General features: G+C 44.8%; 1 long non-coding RNA gene across 1 annotated transcript in view; it reads right to left on the reverse strand.

Moving 5' to 3' along the window:
* LOC122710238 overlaps positions 1-14544 on the reverse strand; it is a 29527-nt gene extending 14983 nt beyond the window's left edge. The window contains exons 1-2 of the long non-coding RNA XR_006345859.1: positions 14380-14544; positions 6501-6660 (exon numbers count right to left, since the gene is read on the reverse strand). This is a non-coding gene — a long non-coding RNA (uncharacterized LOC122710238). The remainder of the gene's footprint in view (positions 1-6500; positions 6661-14379) is intronic.
* Between the last annotated feature and the right edge of the window lie 3149 nt (positions 14545-17693).

Here is a 17693-nt window from a genome sequence, read left to right on the forward strand (position 1 = left end):
CAGGCAAATGTGGGGAAATCTAAATAACTGAGTGGGTTGTATCAATTTCAACATCCTGGGGTCAATAGTCTCTCATACCATAGTTTTGCAAACTAATTCCATTGGGAGAAATTGGGTAAAGGGTACACAGAATATCCCCTTATTATTTCTTAAAAAAAAACAAAACAAGTTTATAGAGGTATGCATCATATAACATAGAATTCGCTCATGTAACTTGTACAATTCAACAGCTTTTAGTATATTCACAGAATTGCATATCCATCATCACAGTTTTAGAACATTTTAATTATCCACCAAAAGAAACCCTGCATCTTTGATCTATCATTCTTCCATACCCACCTACCCCAAAGCCCGAGGATTAGTAGATTAGTACTTTCTGTCTCTGTAGATTGGTCTGTTTTGGGTATTTCATAGAATTGAAATCATACAATAGGTGGTCCTTCATGACTGGCTTCTTTCACACATTTGTTGTAGCGTGCATCAATATTTCATTTCTTTTTCTTGATGAACAATATCCCATTGTATGGATATACTGCATTTTATTATCTGTTCATCAGTTGGTGGACATTGGGTTGTTTGCATTTCTGGCTGTAATGAATATTGCTACTATAAATATTTATGTATGAGTTTTTGGGTGAACATATGCTTTCAGTTCTCTTAAACATACACCTAGGAATGGAATTGCTGTGTTTAAGCTTAATCTTTTGACAGACTGCCAGACTGTCTTAAAACAGCTCCACCATTTTACATTTCCGTCAGCAGTGTGGGAAGTTCCCAATTTCTCCATATCTTTGCCAACACTTGTCATTTTCTCACTCCCTCTTTTTATTACAACCACTCTAGTGGATGTGAAACGGAATCTCACTGTGGTTTTAGCCTGTGTTCCCCTGATGGCTCGTGAGGCTTCCCAGCTTTTCATGTGCTTACTGGTCATTGTATATTTTCTCTGGATCAATATCTTTTCAAATCTTTTGTCTGCTTTTTTAGTTGTTCATATTATTGATCTCTGGATTATTTCCAACAATGCCATAGTGTTATGAATCTACAATTATCTCAATATAAAATTTAATTTTTTTAAAGAAAGAATATTGGGGGAAATGGAGGGATGCTTAGGTGAAAAAAGCAGCCAAATTTCAACAAAGAGGATATACAGGTGGTAATCAAGCACATAAAAGATGTTTGACATTATTAGCCATTAGGGAAAAGTAAATGAAAACCACAGTGGGATACGACTACATGCCTGTCAAATTGGCCAAAATAAAAATTAATGACAAAACCAAATGTGAGTAAAGATGAAGAGAAACTGGGTCACATACATGGCTGGTGAGAGGCGTAAGCAACATAACCATTCTGGAAAACAGTCTGGCAGTTTCTTATGAAAAATATGCAACTGCCCCCAAAACCGGTAATCACATTCTTAGGCATTTATTCCAGAGAAATGAACCTTTAGGTTCACGCAAAAACCTGTGTAAGGTTATTCACAGAAGCCTTATTTGTAATAGCTGAAAACTGAAAACAACCTAACAAAAAGTTGGACGGACAAACCACAGAACAACTCGTCAGGGTAAGAGGAACAAGCTGTTGGCACACCACACAGCTTGGGTGAATCTTCAGAGGGTGAAGCTGAGTGGAAAAACTGCCTCTAAAGGTTACGTACTGCGTGATGACATTTATGCAGCATTTTGGAAATGAGAGAATTACAGAAATGGAGAACAGATCAGTGATCACCAGGTGTCGGGAATGGGATGCAGTGCAGGAGAGGAAAGTGGATGCGAATATAAAAGGACAAGACCCCTGGACAGACCCTATGTCTTAACTGCATCGATGTCCTGCGCCCTGGTTGTGATATGGTGTGACAGTTTTTCAAAATGTTACCGATGGAGGAAAGAGACAAATCCAACAGCACACCAGATCTCTTGGACTTGTCTACATTATTTCTAACAGTAGTGAATCTACAGCTATCCCAGAATGACAATTAATTTAAAAAGAGAGAGGAAAAGGCAGTTCCTTCACAGATCCACTTACATTTCTACCAGTGATTAGTCATGTGATTTGGGGCAAATTAACATTGTCAGTTTTTCCACCTGTAAAATGGGGATAATATCTACTCATGAGGGTGGTAAGGATCAAATTTTTTAAAAAGTGAAAAAAACTTGTAACTAACAAAGCATTACAACTGCTGCTGCTTTCCCTGCTCATACTTTGCTCATTACTAGAATGTTCTCTGTCCTCAACACACATCCCTTAGTGGGTGCTTCAATGTCAGAAATGTTCACTCACCGTCATTTGGCTTCTCTGTTGGTAACGTAGCCATTGGAAGAAAGATACCAGAACACGCTGCTTCATTTTTGGGGTGGAGTGACAGTGGTTACTAACCCAAAAGCATTCGAGTGTTTCGAAGGGTTCAAATTGGGAGGAAACAACCGAGATCCAGGCACTCTTCAAAGCCTCTCGAAAAGGAGGGGCAAGGAGGGGCCACCACCCCGAAATGAAGTCACAGGTGATGGACTCTTCGTACCTGGAGGTGAGGATTTTTGACCTACTTTCCTGAATATAAAGTTACTCTACACCTCCCTGTCTGCTGATAGGGAATAACCAGGCCTTCCTCACAAAGCTGGTCTGAGGACCACCTGGTGAGATCATTCAGTGTTTCCCAAACTCCAGTCACTCCTGCACGAGCATCTTCATTTTTACCAAATTCACTTAATTCGAGAATTGCCATTCATTTACTTTTTTTTTCCATGAAATCAACTCTCTTCTTTATATAACTACCCTTGTTTGTCAAAGGAAACAAAAACAGATATATGTTTGTTCACATTTTAACATCTTTAAAGGCAGCATGTTTATACTCAATAGTGTATGACAGTCAATCAGTATAATTTTTTTTTCTTTCTTAATGGAATATACAACAATGATATGTGTATAATCAGCAACATTGAGATTCTCTTATATATGGAAAGTCACTTCTTTAAGTGGAAATACAGGTTGTTTATTTAAAATAGATGGAAACATTTAAATAGATAGGTTTTTATTAAATTACCTTTTAATTGAATTTCCAACATAATTAAATTTCAGCCAGAGTGTGCTGCCTGCAAACACGTTAGCCTGAGGCCTGCTCCTGATCTATTTAAAAGGAAAATTGAGTGAGCAAAGGGGGTTAGTAATGACTTGAGCTATCACTAAACTGATAGAATCTTCGTGATGTAAAATAGTATGTCATTCCCTGTCACTAATAGTTACACTATGCAGCACCTAAAACTATCTCCATTAGCAGCAAGTGTCTGCCTTGAATCCATTGTAGGGATGTGGATGAACCTGGAGCCTGTCATTCAGAAGGAAGTAAGTCAGAAACAGAAAAGCAAATACTGTACATTAGTGCATGTATATGGAATCTAGAAAACTGGTACTGTTGAAGCTATTTGCAGGGCAGGAAGAGAGGCACAGACGTGGAAAATGGACATGTGGACGTAGGGGGGGGAAAGGGAAGGTGGGAAGAATTGAGAGAGGAGCGCTGATACATCTACACTATCGTGTGTACCACAGACGCGCGAGTGGGAAGCTTCTGTATCACACAGGGAGCTCAGCTCGGGGCTCGGTGAGGACCTCGAGGGGTGGGACGGGGGTAGGGTGGGAGGGGGGTTCAAGGCGGAGGGGCTATGTGTATACCTACAGCTGACTCACTTTGTTGTACGGCAGAAACTCATACAACAGTGTAAAGCATCTATATTCCAATTTTTTAAAAGGTTAAAAAAAAAAAAGCAGTGAGTAACACAGCAGATAAAACCTGACTCACTGATTCTGGGAATTAGAGATGGTACACTTGCCACCCCTAGCAGAATAGAAGGGTTCAGTGGAGTGAGTCCCTAGAGATACTATGTAGCATTTAGAAAAGTCACCTACAAGGTGGATAGGGTCTCAAGATAAAATATTGAGTGAAGGAAGAAGAAGCCGAATAAGAAATGTATCATGGCATCACACATGTAAATGAAGAGCTTACAGATTCACCATAAACACTACACATTTTTTAAAATATATACATATCTTTATGATGGAGTATGAAGAGACTAGGAGAGGGAACCAACAGTGCAAGGAGGAAAATAATATAAATAAAATAAAAACAAAATGAAAGGCTGTTTGGACCAATGATGATACTTAGCTCTGAGAAAGAATATAGGAATAACTCAACTATCCTTATAAAAATATAACTCAAAATGTAAAACTCCTATCATTTATCATAGAGTATACAGTAGGTACTCAGCAAATGCTAATTGCTTGACTTTAGGATAATCTACAAAGACAGTCTGGAGTGTCTTCAAGGATTCCAAGTGGTCCTGAATTCCCAGGAGCTGTTTCTAGGTTGACGTCACACATCCTCTGAGCAGCCCCCGGTACATGTGTGCATACACACACGCACATCCTGGACTCCTCTAGCTCAGGATGACCCACCACCGACAGTCACTCCTCCCCAACACCACGGGGTATCCGAAGCCAAGCTGACTTCTCTGGAACAGTCTTCCAGACTAAAGAGTTGATCCAGGCAGACACTGCTGAGGGACTGAGCCCCAGTATCAGATATTACAGACGGGAAACTGAGGCCAGAGAGAGACAGAGACGAGATGGAATCACACAGTAGGGGGCAGTTCCATGACTGGAACCAGCTCTTTTCCTTCAATGCACTCACACCTCCTCCTCTTCTCCACACACCAGTCCACAGTGCCCTTTATCCGACCTACGCACATAAACCAGTGGCAAGGCTGTTGAGATAGAATTTCCATCCTTGATGTGGCAGCTATTCCTGTCTAGGGTGCTGCTCACAGCCACTGGGGGACTGAGACATCAGGAGTCCATGAATATCCTAGCAGACTAGACAGAAAGAAGCGATGACTGCCAAGGGTATCATTTCTGACTGCCTGATCACCAAAGATGATGAAGATGATCACCAAAAATGATGGAGAGGCAGGCCTATCAGCTGCCTGGCATCTTTGACTCAGAGAAAGGGTGGGTGGCAGATGTAATAAAAGGGGTGGTCGGGAGACAGGGCCGGGGCATAAGTCATTTTATGAGCACTGTTTCATATTCCCAAAATGTATACTTTTATCTCCTTCTTACAGAAATTGAGAGACTTCGAAAGGCTAAGCAACTTGCTGAAATTGTTCATAAGGCTAGTGAGAGGCTTAAAAGGGATTTCGCAGAGAATGTCTGTCTCCAAAGCCTGGAGACAAAGGCCTTCCCCACTCCCCACCCTAGACTGCTCTCTTAGACCCCCAAAAGACAGTAAGAGGTTCCGAGGAGGTTTAGAGAAGGAGTTAAGGTCTGAAGCGGGGCGGGTGGGGACCCGGGAGGATTTCACGTGTCCCCACCACTTGACAGAGGTCTTAAATGAAGACTCTGATTGGTACAGTGAACTGGGGAGGGCATTTCATTTGGAGAGAACGCGGGGCTGGAAAAGCGTGGAGCACGCTAGGTGTGCCAAGCAGTGGTAGCGCTAGAACCTGGGGGGAAGGGGGTGGAGCAGGGGCAGGTCGGCGGGTGTGAAGGATGGCTCCCTGAGCTGGAGGGCAGCACTGGCGGCAGGAGGAGGGGTCTACAAGCATCACAGCGGGCACTGCAGGGTTCAGTGGAGGCATTTTAAGGTGGAGAATGGCTTGAGCAATTCCCTATCTTCTGCCAGAGACCCCTGTGACTAACAGAGGGAAGGGTCAAGAACACAGCTTTGGGGTCAAGCTGACTTCAGTTTGAGTCCTAACCTTGCTATGAAATTAGCGATCATCTTGGGCAAGAAGCTCATCCTCTTAGGTATTACTTGTAACAGGCCTGGTACGTAGTGTTAACAAACACACAATAAGAGCTAACAGTGATGAGGACGATGAGGATGATGAAGAAAAGGTGTGATGACAGCAAGGAAGAGGGGGGAAGGAGAGGAGGAAGACAGTGCAGTAAAAAATGTGGAGGCTGCAGGAGCCAGGACTCAGGATTCTGAGAAACGGTCTGAAGATGTGTTAGGAATCTATCCGTTGCCAAGATCTTCTCCTTCTGCTTTGTCTGTTCTGTAATAATTTTGCAATAGTTCCCAGTACCTTGCTGGGCCTATAAACCATAACCGTGCGTTGAGAAACCCCACACGCTGTACACAACATTAGGTGCTAGAAGTCAAATCCTAAAGTGAACTAGATCTTATCCCTGCCCTCAAGGAGTCTGCACTCTAGAGGGAGGGGTTGGGGAGACAGCCACCTGGGGCAGAAGAGTTGAGCCCCTGACTACTAGGTTGGGCTTCAAGTGAAGAGCCGGGTGCTGGCGGGGAACGGGGAGGAAAGAAGAGGGGACAGGTACAAGGGAGAAGCGGGCACCAAATAAAAGGCATCAGGAAGAAAGAACAGAGGCTCCAGGAATTCAGCTTACTGAATCTGAGAGAAGACTAGAAAACCAAGTGTGAAAACAACAGAAAGTGGGCAATTCCAGGGTTCTAGGCAGCGGGAAATAACCAACAGTTTTGACCATACCTTGGGATGAATGTACTCCAACTATTTTTCCATCTTTGTCTCTTTTGTTCAGGATGCAAAATCCTGAAGGACCATCCTTTGGTTTCAGGAAGGCAGGAAAAGAGGAATGCTCATCATGGAAGCAGATTCATTTCCAGAAAGAAAATCTGGTCACTGTTGCCTAAAGTGAGGAAAAGACATAGATATGGCCAAAGAAAAATAAATACTGGCTATAGTTCAGGCAGACACGGCTAGTTTACCACCCAGTCTTCTCTGATTTGGTTCAAAGAGGCAAAGTGCCCAGTTTAACACACACACCAACACCACCCTCCCCTTCCTCCCAGACACTCTTGCAACTAGGAGTAGCTGTGAGATCCATCTCTGGCCAATGAGACGTGGGCAGAATCCAATGGCTGGGGCTTGTGGGTAACCTCTTTGAAAGAAAATGCCCCCTTTGGCATCTGGTCCTTCCTTTCTTGGCTCCTGAAAGCAGTCATAACGCCTACAGGAGCAGCAGACATCCTGTCACCTGAAACTGAAAGCAACATTCTAGAGCTGCAGATGGGAGGGGAGAAGGAAGGAGCCTGGGTCCCTCGATGACCGTGTCAAACGACTGACTTTATTATTGTGGAGACAGATGGAAACTCAACCAGACTCCAGAATCCACATTGCAATTCATTTGAGACCAGTGTGTGTGGTGGGGGGAGCGGGGGGGAGGATGGTCTCCTTTCACTGAAGCTCAGTTCTCAAATGACTCTATGCAGGAAGCTTTGCCTGAGCTCAGAAAAAAAAATCAAAAGTCCCCCATTTAGTAGGTTTGTGGCTCACCACTCTTTTCACCCTGGGTAGTTACCACAATTATCGGCGCCACTGTTGATATAAATGCCTGTGTCCGTTACCGGATTCTGAGCTTTGCAAGGGTCCAGTCATTATCTCTATCTCTCTCCATGCCCACCTCTGCAGCCATATCTATAGCCATATCGATATCTACATATCTATCATCTATCTGCCTAAAACCACGTGCTCCTGGGGCCAGCACAGTGCTATCTATAGCACCAGTCTTCAAATCGTTGCTAAGTAAGTGAATAAACGAATGAAAGCCATCAGGAGGAACCATATCTTCAGGCTCCGCTATCATCTTCATTTCTACTAAGAAGACTTGAATAAACCAGCTGGGGACTCCTCAGTTCTTTATAAGAGCACAGACACCTCTGAATATTCGGGGACTGACTATCCAATGTGTTGTCTCTCCAGGGACTTCCTTCGAACATCACCTGGCTTCTCCTGACGCACACAGATCCAAAGGGCACGTCTATTTCCCTCTTTGGGAGAGCTTTGGCGGTAAAACACGTTGGCTCCACCTGAAGTTTGGGGAGCAGGCGGGTGTGATGGCTGAGGTTCAGGTTCTCCGCCATTTCCCCGACTGACCCCCACCACTGTTTGATCCCTGGGGCTGGTGGCGGCAAGCAGCAAGCCTTTCTGCAGCTCTGAATCCGGGCTGCTCGCGTATCGTGCCCTGTCAAAGCCACATCAAAGGCTTGAGGAGGGTTACCAGGTCTACACTGGAAGGCCTCAGGAGCCACAGCTCAGGGAGGCTCCGGGTTCCTGAGGCAGCCGCTGGCTACCTGGGGGACCGGGTACTTTCCTGAGGAGAACACATCATTCGGCTTTTCCTGTCCTTTTACTGTAAACTCTTGGTTTATTACGCACCTAAGAGGAAGGACAAGGGGAGAGAGAGAGAGACAGACAGACAGACAGGGGAGGTCAGATCTGAAAGAAGCACAGCAAACAGCAACGGATTCTTACACATTCTGAGCACTGAGCCCTGAGCCCCCTTCTGAGAAGCAGAGCCTTGGGCCCAGAGAGGGACGACAGCCCAAGGACCAGGAGGCTGAAAGCTCAGGAAGGGAAATCCAGGCCTCAGGATGCCTTGCCCAATGCTCTTGACACACATCCTGACAGCCACTCTTCCTGAGACCCCCGAGGGAGGAGGAGAGGCAGCTTCATGCATTGGGGGCTGAGCAGTTCATGGAGAAGCGCACTTAGATGCCCTCCACTCTACGGGGTGCCAGTCACTGCGGTGGGCGTCACAGTGAACACGGAAATGAAAGAGCCAAGAGCTGTGCCCTCCCAAAGCTCCCAGTCCACGGGGTAGCCAGCTACATGCCCAGCTCAAGCCAATGCCAGGCCCGCCGGGAGAGGGTTAGAGGTGCACAGAGGAAGGAGGGATGGTGAGGACGGGAGAGATGTGGCGGCCTGGGAATCAGCGAAGACTCCCTGGCCCGCGGGGTGAGCGTGTGTTCACTGGAGGAAGAAAGGTCACTGCAGACAGGGACACACACAGCAAAGGCCCCGAGGTGGGGAAGTACGCAGCACATCCTGGTGAGTCACCGCCGTGATGACGCTTGGCTCGTTTGCAGGAGACAGTGGCAGAGAACCAACTATGAAGGTAATTCCAACCAGCCCGGAAGCCCCCCCAGCCAGGAACCTGGCCTTGTTCATGTCCGAGTACCCTGTACAGGGCTGAGCAGAGAAGAACCAGGCCCTGAATGAACAGCTTTGGGGCCTGACTGTGAAACCCTGGGGCCTTAATTATGTGTGAAAATGTGTTAACAATGTCATCTGCTACTACCCTGGAGTCTGTGCAGAAATCCACTCCTGCTCCCCACCAAAGACCACTTACAAATCAGTGCCTCTTAAATACCCCTATTCTCAAGCACAGACATTCTAGATCAAGACTTGAGGAGAGGTGGCCAAGCTGACTCCATCACTCACCTTCAGGCTTTATGAAAGGGCTTACAATCCATTCTTCCAAAGGATGAAGAGATCAAAGAACTGGGGCTTTTTTAGAGAAAGAATTTGCCAGGGATTCAGCTTTCCTTCACCCCATTCCATCAAAGGGGACGAAGGGGAGTGCAACCCCCCCACCCAGCCTCAATCCAAACAAAGGGTCTTTCCAGAAGCTACACGGGGCGCTCCACCTGAGGTCACTGAACTCTGGTAGGGAAGGGAAAACTATCTACCGGATCCTTCAAATCTCAACTTATTTTACTCTTTGCGTGTCTGAAGTTGAACATAAATAGAATACATGTACACCAGGCTTTTCTCTCTCCTTCGAGTGATTTGGAGGTTTATCCTTGCTGCTGTACATACAGATCTAGTTTGTTCAGTTTTAAGTGCTATACGGTATGCCACTGGACTTTCCTGGTGGCTCAAGGATAAAGATCCGCTTGCAATGCAGGAGATTCAGGAGACCTGGGTTAGATCCCTAGGTTGGGAAGATCCCCTGAAAGAGGGCACAGCAGCCCACTCCAGTATTCTTGCCTGGAGAATCCCATGGACATAGGAACCTGGTGGACTATAGTCCAGTGGGTTGCAAAGAGTCAGAAGCAACCAAGCATGCATGCATGCATGCCATCATGTTTCATTTATGCATTCCTTGTTTTATTTTTTTCTCTAAAATACAAAATGAATGCATGATCAATACAGAAAAGTTGGAATAGACAAGAAGGGATTTTTTTTAAAAGGCCTATTACACAGAGCAGTGATTTCAACGAATCAATCTGAAATCAATCTGCATCCTGGAGGTTGGGGGCAGAGGCAGGAGGCAAGAAAAAGAATCCTAGTTTGAGACAGCAATAACCTGGTCACACAAGTGATGACTGGGAGCCAGCCTTCAAAGCCCAGTTTCTCTCAGACTGCAAACCTCAACCTTTTTTTCAAGGTGTCATATAAGATATCAGCTATAAGGCACCTGTTAAGACATCAAACAGGGTATATGTTGAAGGGATGGATTTTAAAGTTATGCTAAACCATTCTTCTGTTTAGATATGAACAAACAAATTACTTAGGAAAAAACACCTTCTGGGATCCCTGAATTATGTAAATCTAGGTGATAGCTCGGGAACAAGGAGAATCAGGAGCAGAATTTCGTATTATTGCACCAGAACTGTTACTTCTAGAGACCAACTGTATACAAAGTCACTCACTGAGAAATAGGGATCAAGTTATATACGAGGTACAGGGTGGGTCTTCTGGGAGAGAAGTAACAAGAGGACTCCACCACTGCTCGGTGAGATTCTATCAGAGGTCCAGGGAAAGGTGACAGATACCAAAAATAAAATTGCCTTTAGGGAAAGGAAGCACAAGCTAGTATGCATATGCATGCTATTTGTTCAGGTAGAGTGAAGTGAGGTGGGTAAAAATGCCTGGGCTTGTGGACACAATTTTTAAAAAACCATCACTTTGGAGACAAAGTGATATTTTCAGCCTGGACAAGAATCTGGACCAGTAAGCACTTTACTGCAGACAGGAAAACCCACCACAGGGCTCTGCAAGGCTGCTCTCCAATAGCACCACTGTGTATCTGTGAGAAGCCGGCGCTCAGAACCCAGCCTTTTTTCTGGGCTTGACGTCTAGAAAAGGACTGACTCACCTTGATCTGAGTAAATATCTAATGTTCCTAGAAAATCTGGAGAAGTGGCAAGAGTCTGAAAATAAAAAGGAAATACTACATTTCCTTCTAGTGGGCAAGTAGGCTGGCAAGCAACGATGAGTGTGAACTTCCCTATTCATATCCTAAGCAGGTGGTAGATATTTTAGAAAAACCTTTCCTGCAAAGCTGTCAACTTCTGTTTTCACCTACTTTCTCCAGTTCATCTTTCAAAAGTCAAAAAAACTGGGAAGCTGTTGCCTAAAGCCATTCTCGCCCACCACTCAAAAATAGCCTTAAGAAAGAAAGAAAAAGAAAATAATACTTAGCTATTTTTGTGAATTCCATGCACATCTCATTAACATTGGATTACGATTTCTTGGATTACTTGATTCTTGGAATAAAAATAAAGAGTGTGGCAGAGGAAAAGAAAATCGAAGGCATTAAGGTCTAGGAACTGCCTGATATTAACATAACTGACTTCTAGTACTGATGCTGTCCTACCCCACAGTGCTAATCTACAAATCCCCAAAGTCTTTCCTTGCTCACATGGAGTAAAGCAGAATGGAATTTATGCAGCTGGATGTGAATTTTTTGCTCTGGTATTGATGAGCTCTGTGACCTGAGGGAAATTACTTAAGCTCTTAAAACTTGTAATGGGCACAATCACATAGATTATATACTTGTATTGATTCTGAGTATTATATGAGATAACACTTGCTAGAAGTTGGTGAGAACACAGTAGTGGATGCAGGAGACGTGCTTATTTATCTGTTCCTCCCTTACATTCCTCCCATTCCTCTGATTCCACCCTGAAAGTGAATGCCCTGCTTGCTCAGTCGTGTCCGACTCTCTGCAACCCTATGCACTATAGCCCTCCGGGCTCATCTGTCCATGGAACTCTCCAGGCAAGAATACTGGAGTGGGTTGCCGTTACCTTCTCCAGGGCATCTTCCTGACCCAGGGATCGAACCCAGGTCTCCCGCATTGCAGGCAGGTTCTTTACCGGCTGAGCCACCAGGGAAACCCATAGGCTCCACCCTAGAAAATCCAATTTATGGATTACAGGCTAGGCTGAGGGATGGTGATGCAAGCAATCCTCCGCATCCCACCTAGAGATTCTCTTGGTGGGTGCGGCCAGAGCCTGCACAGCAGTAGGGGAACGAGGCTGCAAGCTGGGGTCTCCAGCCAGGCCACAGCACTCTAAGATGGAGATCCCCAAAGGCCTGTGTCTGCCTGGAGCAATCCCGTTGAACAGAATAGCTCTAGAACTCACATCAGGTGTGGGAGTTTATTTTGGTGGTGGTGGTGGTGGTGTTTAGTCGCTGCACTGTGTCCAACTCTTCGTGACCCCATGCACTGTAAGCCCGCCAGGCTCCTCTGTCCATGGGATTTCCCAGGCAAGAATCCTGGAATGGGTTGACATTTCCTTCTCCAGGGAGTTTATGCTAACCGATGTTAATATCAATTTGAAAAATTAAGAGGTATTCTCATAATAAAATGGATTTGAACTGGTTCCTAAATATGTTTATACGCAGTATCTCTTTTGGTGTTTACAGCAAACTCACGAGGCTCATTGGGCAGGTACAGATTTCTCACCTTAGCAGGTGAATAAACTACAGCTAAAAAGTAAAGCATTCTGCTCATGGTTTCACAGCTAGTAAGTAGTAGAGGTAAAGCCAGGAAGGTCCCCTGGAGAAGGAAATGGCAACCGACTAGCATTATTATCTGGGAAATCCCATGGACAGAGGAGCATGGAGGGCTATAGTCCATAGGGTTGCAAAGACTTGACTTAGAGACTAAAGTCGTATGACTTAGCGACTAAACAACAACTGCAACAACCAGAGATGAAGCCAAACCTAGAAAGTTCATCTTTATAGTGACCTGCTTGGTCAAGGATATCCTCAGTTTTTATATCCATCCATCTCTCTGAGTATTAGCAGTGTGACTTATTTTAGTGCTGGTTACTGTATCCTGTCATATGCCCCATAGGTTACCCATTCCACCTCACTAATAAGTGCATTTTCTAGTAAGCTTGAAATGTTTAAAGAAATGCAAAGGGGAAAAAAGGAGAAGTAATCACAATCCTTTTCATTCACACTTCATATTAATTAACACTTTCTACAAATGATACACTCCCAACTCTGCAGTAGTTTTTGAAGCCAAGATCCTGGGCATCCCAGTATATGCTAGGAGAGAATTATATTCACATATAATTTCATCTAAAATTATAGCAGCAAGTATTCTGCTTGCTATAAACAGAAAGACATCTTCACTAAGAAACACATGTTAAATATGGCAAAGTAATAAAAGTGAAATATTCCATCATTTCAAAGTATGTATGCATGTGTGAGTGTGCGTGTGTGTTGTGTGTTTGTGTATGTGTGTTCCTATGCTTTTCATATTTTCTCTGCTTATGAAACTCACGACCCTGCTCTCTACTCTGCTTAAACTCACCCTTTGTGGGCAGGAGAATCCTAAATCCACTCGTTGCTTCCTTTCTGCTTATAGAGTGCAATGTGGGGCCACCATAACTAGGAATCTATCTGGGCAAAGATGCAGACAATCTGCTGTTTCAAAATTTCTTCCTGGTCTTTTGATAAGCATCACTGGATCCACACTTATGATGGCAACCCCTCCTTTAAAAGTAGACAGGCTCTAGGGGACTGCCAGTTCCCCAAAGAGGACTTCACTTAGCAGGCAAAGTTGAGTTTTTACTGTCACATAAGGGAGAACACCACCCAGAGAGGTTTTTTGTGTCTCAGAAAGGGGAGGTCACGGGTGACATTATTAGAGAGTCCTGTGTTCTGAACTTAAGTGTTTCAGGAAGGTCTTTGTTCTAATAGCTTAGGAGTAGAAAGGTTAGAGTCCTGAAGGGTGTGTTCATGAGTAAACAGTTGTTTGATGAACAAGACGGTTTGCCTGGTTGAGCAATTTATTGTCCTGAGAAAGGTGATATTTGCCCAGGTAAGTATCAATCATCCTGAGAAGGACAAATTTTTTTTTAATGAGTTGCCTGAGGTTCAGAATGAAGTTACTTTCTGGTTTGTCTTTCTGGGCAAAAATTTTCTGGAACAAATTGTGAAGTCATGTTGGGCCTCAGCTTCAAGTATTGATCACGGAGCTTTAGCAGTGCAGGTGTCTCCACCCACCCTGGAAATCAGAGGATGAACCCAGAGAGGAAAGACTGCCCTCCATCCTCACCAAGTCCTCTTCCCATGATGGGAGTGCTCCCACAGTGGGAAATACCTACGTGCCACTGACTGAGCTACCTTAGAGAAATAATATCTGTATTAACATGAAAGGATGAAGATGAGCGTCAATGATGTGTGTGTATGTGTGCTTGTGTGTGTGTGTGTGAGAGAGAGAGAGAGAGAGAGGGAAGGGGAATGGAAACCAGGAAGAATCCTCAATTTCTACCTCTCACTGGCAAGAATAATTTAATAGTCATCAAACTTGGATACTCACCAAACTGGAGGAGAGGGTGTATGGTTTGGCTCCTGGAGGGATATGGGCACATGTCTGGAGATACGTCCATCCATCTCAGCCGGGAGGATAGCACACTGGTATCCGGTGAGCAGGAAACAGAGATGCTGCTGCTGGGTACCTCACAAAGCCCAGGACAGCCCAGCCCCTGCCTGCAGCAAACGATCACTGAACCCATGAGCTCAGGAGTGTAGAGGTTAAGGAACCCTGAATGAGATGAAAATAAATGTTCACCCAAGACATACAAAAAAGGAGGGGGAGAAGCTGGGACTAAAAGACAGCAAAGCAAAGATAGGCAACATGAGGACCCTCTGGGAAGGAGTCAACTTAAAAAGAGGAGTAGGACAATGTCATACATATTGTTAGAAGTCTTTTAGGCTTCCACGTTGTAGTGAAGCACCATTTATCCTTAACACTTCAGGCTCGTGGAACAATTACGTATCAGAGAGTTTGGGGGTACCCATACTCACACAGTGACGTAACACGTGAGCTGGGTCTTGAACTCAGGACAAGTAACTGCTTACCCTTCCATACCTTGTGTTGCATTCAGCTAGTTCATCCAGTTATTGTCTATAAAAATACATTTCAGAAGATCTAGTGTGTAAATGAACTATCTTCCTTCGGATCCTGGACATAAGAATCTCCATTTGCTCATGTAAGAGGTGTTCTAAACAGCTTCCTTAAAATTGCCATGATTTGTGTAAACTACCCATGATACAATAGCAGCTTGCCTGAGAAAGAGACAGACAGTCATAAAATAAATGTATCAATGACATCTTGCTGGAGGCACCGAAACTATAAATATAATCCCGATGTCCCTTGCTTCCTCCTGCCCTTTAAAATCCAGATAAACTGGCTCCAATCATTAACTTCATGCTCAACAGAAAAGCAAAGCCTTTGAGATTTCTATGGATTTCCAGCAACAGATTGCATTCTGAGGTCTCCAAATCTGATCCCTGATTCTTCAAGTGCTGTTTATACCATGTGACTACAAACCAGGCAAGAAATCTACCCCTTCTTCAATTGTCTACACACATTCACACATGCGTGGCATCTTGCACAAAGAGCTGATAAGCATAGGATAATTACTTGAAGATTTACATAGAGATAGGAAAGGGTTACCTACCAACAGCTTCAAACCCAACATTGAAGATCTCCCTTGTGAAACTCTGTTGGCCACCCTGCCACCAGGGAATTCCCGCAGGATGTTTTTCCCAGGGTCACCTCGGAGTCATAGAGGCACTCCCTCCACGTGCTCACAGACCACGGGACCTGGAGAGGGAAGCAGTGGTTTCGTTGCAGCTCTAAGCTGGCTCCTCAGCCAGCCACCTTGAGCCACTGCAACCTGCAGAATCTATACACAGTGGCTCTGGCCTTACTCCGTGCGGTCCTCGGTCACAGCCCATCTCTCTAATCCCTCCTCCCCCACTCCCTTATAAGCCCCGCACTTCTCCTCTTCCTCACTGATACAGAGACAGATCTATGAACTCCTCGTGTTCCCAAATTGGACAGCTTAGCTAGTTGTTTGTTTTGCTTGCATTCTTACCAACTCCCTTGGAGTCTTACCTGGCACTCAGTAACCTGACAGGTGAGCTTTCCAAGTAAGAATGATCACTTCGTAGATGAATTCTGGTACCCAGCTATTAAGATGATAAAAAGTTTCCTGAGTTAGAAAGCAAAAACAAGTGATACCTTTGTGAAAGATATGTGAAAAGACATGTTTTTCACAGAGGGAGACATGTAAATATACCTCCCTGAAAAGCTGAGGCTGGGGTCACTCTTTGGGGTGGATAGGATCATAAAGTCCTGTCCAGCGCCCCATCCAATAGTTGTCACTCTTTGATCCATGTCCAAAAAGGGGCTGACCAGCGTCTGCCTGATGGAGAGTCCTTCTTTCCCACCGCAATTCGGACCTGCCATCATTGGACCTGGATCCATAGGCAGGTGAGGGAGAGGTGATATTTCTGTGGCTCCCACAACACAGAATTTGAGGTTCTTCACTCTTTGGAAGCCACCTAAACCTCTAGCCTTCCCGCCCTCCTCTTTCCTCTACATAATCCACTTATCACGCCTCTGGCCATGGTATACGTTGTTTTTCCTGTCTGGAATTCATATTTCTAAACCTGGAAAAGCTCTGTTCATCCTTCAAATCCACTACCACCTCCCCAGGTAGAGTCGTTCAACTGTCCCTTTGTTTTCCTTTTCACATATGCTGACGTATCTTTACCATACAGCATACAGCAGACCATATTGGAATGCTTGTTAAACCCTCTACCTTGCCCTATTACATAACAGAAACTTCATCACCAATTTCTCCTGCTTTTAACACAAAGTCTAGGCCACTGTGCATAATATACATCGGTTTGAATTACTGTACAAAAACTGTATCTCCTCTTCCCTGGGCTAGTCTCCAAACGCATGAAGACACTGACCTTGATCATTCTTAGTCATCTCTTCTCCCGGTTAGATGCCTAGACTCTTTCACTCATCTTTCCTTCACATGGACCCTGGCTCCCCTTCCATCTTTGTCTCTCCACCTTGTATGTGTCTCCATTTCCCAAGGTCTGACACTGGGGACTCAATGTCATACTTTCAGGAGATCCCTGCAGTTTCTCAAGAAATGGCACCTGGAGGAAGAAGTGATGGTGATCGTGCAAATATTCAGGTGTGCACTCCCTGCAAGAGCAGGGATAAGGCCCCTCAGATCAGGCAGTGCCAGGCCCGTAGAGTGTGTGCATGTGTGATCAGTTGCTCAGTCGGGTCTGACTATTTTGTGACCCCAGAGACTGTAGCTTGCCAGACTCCTCTGTTCATGGGGTTCTCCAGGCAAGAATACTGGATTGGGTTGCTATGTCCTCCTGCAGGGGACCTTTCTGACCCAGGGATCGAACCCGGGTCTCCTGCATTGCAGGCAAATTCTTTACTACTGAACCACCTGGGAAGCCCAGGCCCCTGGATCTACCTCAACAGAAGACGGGGCCCCAGGGCACAGTGGCCACATACTGGGCTTCCTCCAGAGTCCTCGGAGCTGTGAGCTCTATCCTGTGTACTCTATTTGCACAACGGCCAACTTTCAGATGTTTTTCTGCATGACTGGAAGGATATTTACACTTTTCTTATAAAATTTTGTTATATCACACATGCTATTATCAACTGTTTTCTTCATGGAAAACTTATGTTGTGCACAAAAATACATCTAACATAAGGATACTTAACATAGTGTCACATAGAAATTGGGAAGATTTCTAAAACTGAAAGTTGAGGTTTATGTGTATGTGCATATATGGCTTTTTATG

Source organism: Cervus elaphus, chromosome 16, assembly GCF_910594005.1.
Source record: "Cervus elaphus chromosome 16, mCerEla1.1, whole genome shotgun sequence".
In the NCBI taxonomy this organism is placed as follows: Eukaryota; Metazoa; Chordata; class Mammalia; order Artiodactyla; family Cervidae; genus Cervus; species Cervus elaphus.